Genomic DNA, 8,149 nt, shown 5'->3' with positions numbered 1-8,149 from the left:
AGATCCCCACTTCGTCCCACCTAAGCAGGCAACCCTGCATGGGGACCTGTGCTCCAGCACCATCTCTCCCAACTTCCTTTGGTGACACGCAGTTCCCTGCATGGGCAGGGTGGCCGCTGACCTGCCCCCTGGGCATGGGGCAGCATTTTGGGGAACAGAGGGGAAGCCTCATGCTTTCCTGTGTCTCTGGTGCTTCCACCAGCCCTGTCCATGACCACTTGCTCTACCTCTCAGGCCCTGGCAATTTTGTTTCCCAAGATTCCTGCTCCCTTTCTGGGCATCTGTTCTGGATCGCACCTAAGTGGGCTGTAGGGTCCTCTGGCTCTGTCCCCCCTGCCTCTCACTGGCCACGCAGAAGGGGCCAGAAGCTTGTTCTTGGTCTTCATCCACCAAGTGGCCTGACAGGTCCTGGGCAGGTTTTCTGCGTTTCTTGAATTACAGGGAGTAAATAGTCCCTAAAATGCATGGTGGGTAAACACGTGGTTCTCTCTCCATGATCCTAACCCCTGCCCAGTGTCATTTAGGGAAGGGAAGAGGAAAAAAGCAATGGGAGAAGACAAAGGGGGGAATGGGTGGGAGAGATATATATCTGACTCTTGTGGCATCAGACTTGGGCAGGATGGGGTAATGGCCAAGGCACGTGGACAGTCGAGCCAGACGGCCAGAGTTCTAGCTTCCTAGCTGCTAGCTTGTGACCAAGGGCAGTTTCTTCATCTTCTTGGACATCAGTTTCTTTTATTTATTTTTTCTTTTTTTTAAATATATATTTTTAAATATTTTATTTATTTATTTGTCAGAGAGAGAGAGACAGAGAGCGAGCGAGAGAGAGTGTACAAGTAGGGGGGAGAGGCAGGCAGAGGGAGAAGCAGCTCCCTGCTGACCAAAGAGCCAATGTGGCACTCGATCCCAGGACCCTGGGATCGTGACCTGAGCCAAAGGCAGACGCTTCACTGACTGAGCCAGCCAGGCGTCCCTATTATTATGTTTCAATTTATGTAGTTTAATTTGCTTTTGTTTGTGTGAATTGTCCTCTATCTGGGCATCAAAATAAACTCTCAAAAGAGATTGAACAGATTTCTAACAGTATTAGAGTATTCCTTTACAATAATAGCTATTACTGGCTCTAGGCTTTTTAATAAAAATTATGGTACAAAACACATAATATAAAATCTATCCTTTTGTCCACTTTGAAGCAGACAGTTCATTAGTGTTAAGTCTATTTACGACGTTGTGCCACTGGTCTCCGGAACTTTTTCATCTTGCAAAACTGAAACTCCATGCATGTTAGACAACTCGCCATTTCCTCTCCCTGCAGCCCTTGGCAAACCAATGTCACTTACTGATTCTGTGAGTTGGACGACTCTGGGTGCCTCTACAAGTGGCATCTTGGAGTACTTGTCTTTTTGTAACTGGCTTATTTCACTGAGCGTGATGTCCTCAAGCTCCTTTCACGTTGTAGCAAATGTCACAACATCCAGGAAGTTTTGCAGGATCCTGAGTGAGAGCTGATGGGGGATCTTGGACTGGGGTTTGGCCACAGAGATGGGGAGAAGTAGACAGATCAGGGAGATTTGGGGGAGGTCGAGTGGCAGGATCTGGTGAAGGTGAGGTCTCCAGCCTTGACCTTCAAAGGTGGCAGTGGACAGTCCAGTGGCTCTGTGACGTGTGTGCTCCTTCAGAGGATGGCTGGAAGTGACCCAGGGCCTGATTTGGGAGTACAGGAAATTGAGAAAGAACCTCTTCTCTCTTCTCTGCCCAGAGCTTTGAGGAAACCAGAAGGGATGAAAGCAAGCAGCCGTTCTGGCTTCTTTACCCCATTGCTTATATCTTCCTGCGGAGCACAGACCTCACCACGGTCTTTGGGGCATCCCCGATGACAGGTAGGAGGAGGTGTGTGACAGTCCTACGCTCTGTCCCTATTCACCCCCGGGGGTCTATTCTGCTGCCACTGGTCTGTGTTATCCTCTACCCGCCCACCTAGAGACACCACCCGCCCCCCTGCCCTGGCTCCTGTCTCCTCCAAAAAATGGTTGGTTCTCCCCTCTGAGAAAGAAAGTGCAGCACAGAGAATCCTGACCTGGACCCTCTTTGGTCGGGTGGCATCTACTGAAAGCAGGAGGCCCCGCACCTCACCCAGGGATGCTGGGATCTGACGTGAACCCCACCGTCCGAGGAGCAAACAGCTCCACGGATGTGGCCGTCTGAACAGGTGCCGTGGTGGTTCATGAGAGGGGCGGATAGTTCTGTTTGGTTTGGGTGTGGGTGTGTGCGTGGGAGGAGGGGTAGTTGCCAGAAAGGACTACAGGGAAGATGGGATTTTCTAGAACTGAGTCTTGGCAGATTTTCATCAGCTTGAAGGAAAAGGTCAGGGGGCAGAGGCAGATCAGGGAACCCAGGAGATAGGCCCGGGTCTTCAGCCTGCTACCAGCCGAGATGGGCTCAGGGGTCTACAAGGTCCAGGAACACCAGGATGATTGTGGGACAATATTTCCCACAGAGAACTGACTGGAAAGCCAAGGCTGCTTTAGGAGGCCAGTGTGCATTCGCACAGCAGACCCAGAGACCCCGTGGGGCGCTCACCACCAGGAGCCCAATTTTCCCGAGGGGAGAACACCCCAGGGGGCCCGGAAGCAAGGCTGTGAGCTGGGCAGTCTGGCTCCAGATCGGCGACTGTCATCCCCTCTGTGTCCCAGGTGGCTGGGACAGGGCTGGAGGGAAGAAGAAGGGAAGATGGCCAGGAGTCGGCCTCAGGAGTTGGGACGGGGAAGAAGTGGGGGCGCTGGGGGCTGATGAAGGAGGGTGTGGGGCAGTAGGCGATGGACAGGTGAGGGTGGGGCCCCGCAGTCTCCCAGAGGCCCGGGTCCCCCTCAGGGAGCTGTGGAACTGGGAGGAAAGAGGGCCTGGCCAGCCTCAGTCTCTCCCCCCGGAAGGGACAGGAGTGTCATGGCCTGGTGCCCTGAAGATGCTGTCAGCACAGCCCGGCCCTGCTGCTTCACTCCAGGCTCTGCCCACCGCTGTACACATGTCTGCTATCCTCTCCGTCCCCTTCCTGGCCGCTGCTCAGGCACCCTGCGCTCTGGCAATTTCTTTCTTTCTTATTTCCTCATGGAGCTAGAAGTGGCTTTGAAGCCTGCCTGGTTCTTTAGAGGGAGAGAGGTAAAAGCAGTTCAAGGGATGTAGGTTGGAAATGCAGATGGGCGGCAGGAGTGCCTCCCAGCCACCCCCCAACGCCCGCTCAGAACATCTGAGTGTCTCCGTGGGGCACACCCGCCCCGAGAGTATGGCCTCCTCTGCTTGCAGAGAGGATGTGAGAGCACCCGGGGGAGGGGTGTCTGCTGTGAGCTTGGGTCAGGGAGGGCGAGGCGAGACTGTCATCCTCCCGCCCCACCCCTGCCATTCCACCAAAATAGAAGGACCCAAGTGTCAGCCCCAGGGAGGGAAGCCTTTGAAGCAGGAAACAGCCCGGGAGGGAAGGCTGAAGGAAGCGGGCGTGTTAATATTCACAGGGCAGCATCGGTCATCCGTGGGTTTTCTGTGTTTTCACGGCAGGCGGACAATCACTAGCCTAGCTTAGCAATCCCACGGCCCGGGAGACAAGGCCTGCTCTTGGCTTAACAAATTGTTGGGTGACCTTGGGCCACTCACCTCCCTCTCTGGGCCTCGGTTTTCTTGATTGTAGCATGGGGGACTGTGACTGGGTCCTTTCCTACTGTGACTTCCAGGATTTGCAACCGTGACAACTTGGGTCACAGATCCGTGTCTCAGCACGCTCTCACTCCGCCCCCCCCATCGTCTGGGTGGCCTGGGAGGTGCGCAGAGACGCTGCAGAGCAGCAGTGACAGGAGCGTAATGCTAAGGGGGGGGTGGGTTTTGCCTAAAGCCCCCTTTCTGGGAGGCGGTCAGGACAGCCCAGGTGTGGACCAGGGCATTTGGGGTAGAGGGGGCTGCTAACCCTTTATTCCTGGGGAGCCAGCTGGGGAGTACTGTTGGAAGGGCTCAGGGGTCAGGAAAGGGAAACATCTGGAGGGCTTGGGGGCAGGGCCTATTTATTGACTAGTTCGGAAATGTTTCAACGTTTTGACAAGCCATGGGAGCGTATGGGAGACCTGTGGACTGCCGGCCCTGTGGTGTGGACGGACTGACTGACAGGAAAGGCTGCCCGGGCCCCACTGGCAACTTTCTTGCCGTTTCCACCATCAGAAAAATTCCTTTCCCTCGGAACTGGTGGCAGGTCACTGTTTCCACTTGGCCCAGCCTCCCAAGGCCTGTGGCCACAAGGGAGGCTTCCCCCCGCAACCCCGGTCCACACACACAGCACCGTGCTCCGTGGCCTGGCCACTGCACGAACTTGCCCAGCAGCGGCCCGCAACACGGGCCGGGCAGCCTGGCGCTGGGTCTGCTGTGGCAGCCTCCCTCAGCCATCTTCCCTCCCCCATGGGGGCCTGCTTGGCACCCCACTCCCTCCTGGCCCCCAGGCCGCAGATGAGGACTTTCCCCTATGCTCTTCCTGCCTAGCGGAGGAGAAAGCTGGGGTGGAGTTGCAGGGCGATGGGGGGAGGGCGGTGCAGCCGGGAGCAGGTGCAGTTGAAGGGGCAGCGGGCAGGGGCTGCGGGGGAGACCCCGGATTCTTCGTGCGGGGCTCCTTCTCCGCTTGCTGCCCCGACTTCCCTGTGCAGCAATTTCACTTTCTATTTTAAACAGTTTGGGTTGGTTGCCTCCCTGCCTTCCTGCTGGGTGTTTATAGTGAGGAAAATAATTGGTAATATTTGCACAGATGTGCTGGCGCTGCGGCTCGTCACGGGCACCTTTACCCAGGGGACCCTCCCTGCCCCCCCCCACCCCTGCCAGCCTGAGAAGTCAGTCTGGGGGGGGCGGTGGTGACAGCAAGCTCCCCCTCTTCCCGGGAGCCTCAGGCAGAACTGGGAAGCGGGAGGCCAACCGTGCCCTAGGCGCGCCCAGAGGCAGGCCTCAGCAGGACGGGGAGGGGGCCCTGCCCCTGCTGCCGGGACTGATCCCGGACCCCAGGCTCCACGGGATGCGCCCTTCCTAGGGGGCTGTGTGGGAGGGAAGCCCCTGGGGGCTCTGTTTCTGATTTCATTTTCTCCTGCAGAGCCTGTATTTGCTCCTGGGGTAAAGGAGGGGGTACAAAGGCGGGGGAGCAGGACGGAGGTGAACACAGGAAATCATCTGGTTTCTTCGAACCATTCTGGAGGGCGGGGAAGGAGGCAGGTATCACGCGGGCCACGAGGCAGGGCCTGGACTGCTGTGTGTGCCGCACACTGCCCGTTCTGGGGCCCAGCCAGACTGGCCATGGGGTGAGACCGCACGGCGGGCAGGGCCAGGGGACACGCCTCAGCCACTGGGTCTCCTTCACCCCTTGCACGCGTGTGTGCTGCGTGTGTGCTCAGCCACTGGGTCTCCTTCACCCCTTGCACGCGTGTGTGCTGCGTGTGTGGGCACGTCTGTGAGTGTGGGTCTGCAGTATTTGTGTGCCTGTGGGCTGTACCGGTGTGTGTGTGCGGGGCTGCCTGCCTGGGCCTGCAGGGATGTATGTGCATGCGTGTGGGTACATGGGTGTGCACATGTGGCTACATATATGTACCCCCATACGTGGGATGCATGTGCCTGGGTTCGGGTGCCCCCAGAAGCCCACACAGAGACAAGGATTCAATTGCAGGTAGAGAACCCCTGATAGCATGGTAAGGGGAGTGAGGAAGAAGGTCCAGGGAGGAAGGCAGCCAGGGAGGGCCATGGTCTCCAGCAAACCACTGCCATGGGCATCTGCCAGTCAACCCGCGGGGGAGACACGGGAGCCAGAGGGCTCCCTTCCAGAGGGCAGAAAGCCCACCAACTCCCATCTGTCACCGGTTGACGTCTCTTGACTTGGCTGTTGGCTCTCTGGCACTTTGGCTTGTCTTTGGCCTAGTGTCACAGAGTTCCCCGGAAGCAGCCTCCCGTGTGTGGAGCTAAGTGCTGAGGGGATCTCTGTAACACCACCGGGTCCGCAGCTCTGTGGTGGGTGTGGCAGGTGCAGTGATGGGCCCCCCTTCAGGGCCCCTACAGCAATGATGGGCTTGGTCCTCTAGCTGCTACAGGTGCCTGGCAAACAGCCTCAGGGCAAGCCCCCCGCGGGAGGCTGCCCCAGCTGAAGAAAAGCATCTTCGCTCAGGTCATTCTTTTTCTGGGTGGCCCACATCCAATGACCATTTGCTGAGAGGGTATAAAGGCCTGGCCCTTTGTCCCAACTTGGGTCAACCCTGAAGGGTATCCTGGCTCCAGACCCCACTGCATTTGGGGCTGCCTTGCAGCCTGATCTCCGCTTGCCCAGATCTGCCTCCTTCTCCCTTCCCCAGACGATCTCCCAAGGGCAATCCGTCATACATGACTGGCACCAATCTCAGGGGCCTCCAGCCCGCACAGCACACGTGTGTGTAAGCAAGCAAAGCCGCGTCTCGCCAGCAGGCACGTGCAGCTGCGGGGTGAGCCTCTCCTACCTCCCCCAGGACCCTCCGTGCACAGTCATTTAGGAACCATCTAGAGCTGGTCCCTCTGCCGGTCCAGGCAGGCTCCTGGGGGCCTGGAATTGAGAGGGTGCTGGAGATCTGGTGTGGAGCCTGGGGCCCAAGGTGGAGGTGGCTTCCTCCCCGCACTGTCCCAGAGCAGTGCTCAGGAGGGGGAGTTCATGCAGGTATGTGGAGAGGGGTACAGGGGGTACATGATGGGACTTAAGAATGGGCACCAGGGGATTGGGGCTCCTTGGGCCCCCCCTGGGCCCTGCATCCCCTCCTGATAGCTGCAGGCAGCTCAGTGAAGCCTCACTCACCCCTCCCCCGACCTCTCTAGCCTAGAAGGGATTTTTGCTTAGGCATGGATGTTGTCTTGTCTCGAATGGAATCTGGTGCTGACTACCACTCTGCATCTGGGCTACTCTGAGCAGAGAGGTCCTGGGACAGGGGACTGAAGGGGTACCCTGACCACCCCTCCTGCTATGGCCTTCTGGAGAAGACTGCCAGGGCCCAGAGCAGCCATGATAGGGTTGGAGGTCAGTCTTGGAGGTCAGTGGGCTGTGGGTAAAGGTGGAGGCAGGCGGGGACACTAAGAGGCCCAGCGGGCACCCGGTGTTACAGAAATGTTTATTACAAGGATAAATATATACAACAATGGGATATTAAAACTGCTGATCCTGGGCCTGTGGGACTTCAGGGGATGCAGGGAGTGGGAGGGGAGGGTGATGGGACCAGGTGGGTCAGTGGTGGATTCACAGGTCTGGGCTCTGGATGCAGCCTGGGAACGACTGGGTCCCCAGATCCCGCACAGTTGGGTCTTTTGCTTGAGCCTACACAGTCCTGCCCTCCTGGCTGCCTGGATGCTTCTAAAATTCTGGATGTTCCCTATTGGCTGGGGACGTTGAGAGTAGCTCTGGGTAGGGATGTCGGTGAAGAAAGCTGGCCAGGGGGGCGCCTGGGTGGCTCAGTGGCTTAGGCCGCTGCCTTCGGCTCAGGTCATGATCTCAGGGTCCTGGGATCGAACCCCGCATCGGGCTCTCTGCTCAGCAGGAAGCCTGCTTCCCTTCCTCTCTCTCTGCCTGCCTCTCTGCCTGCTTGTGATCTCTCTCTGTCAAATAAGTAAATAAAATCTTTAAAAAAAAAAAAAAAAAGAAAGCTGGCCAGGGGCTACCACTGACCCCCAGCATTCAGAAGTGAGAAGACATCACTGGTCTTTGAGACACATGCTGCCCAACCTCTTTCTCTGAGTGGGTGGAGCCCTCAGAAATGGCTGTAGTTTGGCTCTAGCCCAGATGCTCAAGGCAAAATCCAAACAGCTTGGAAGATTCCTGCCATGTCCCTGTTCATGAATACCAAGGGTTATGGGAAAACGAATTCCCTGGGAACATTTTCCTCATCCCTCTAGACCTTGCTCAAGGGACAGCTCTTCCAGGAAGCCTTCTGAGCACTGCTGGCTGCTCAGCAGCCATGTTAGTCCTGTATCCCTCCCCTCACTTATACTATGTCCCAGGGTCTCTCCTCATTGCTTTCTCAGAGGGCCGGATCCGGGACCCTATGCTTCTTGGCTGGTGGCTTGGCTCTCTCTCTCTGGGATGGCATTAGCTCAGGGCCACCCAGGAGGAGCCCCGAAGAGGATGATGGGG

The sequence above is a fragment of the Enhydra lutris genome, unplaced genomic scaffold (assembly GCF_002288905.1).
Source record: "Enhydra lutris kenyoni isolate GAN:26980312 unplaced genomic scaffold, ASM228890v2 scaffoldscaffold20, whole genome shotgun sequence".
Taxonomy (NCBI): Eukaryota; Metazoa; Chordata; class Mammalia; order Carnivora; family Mustelidae; genus Enhydra; species Enhydra lutris.
This window is presented reverse-complemented; position numbering follows the sequence as displayed.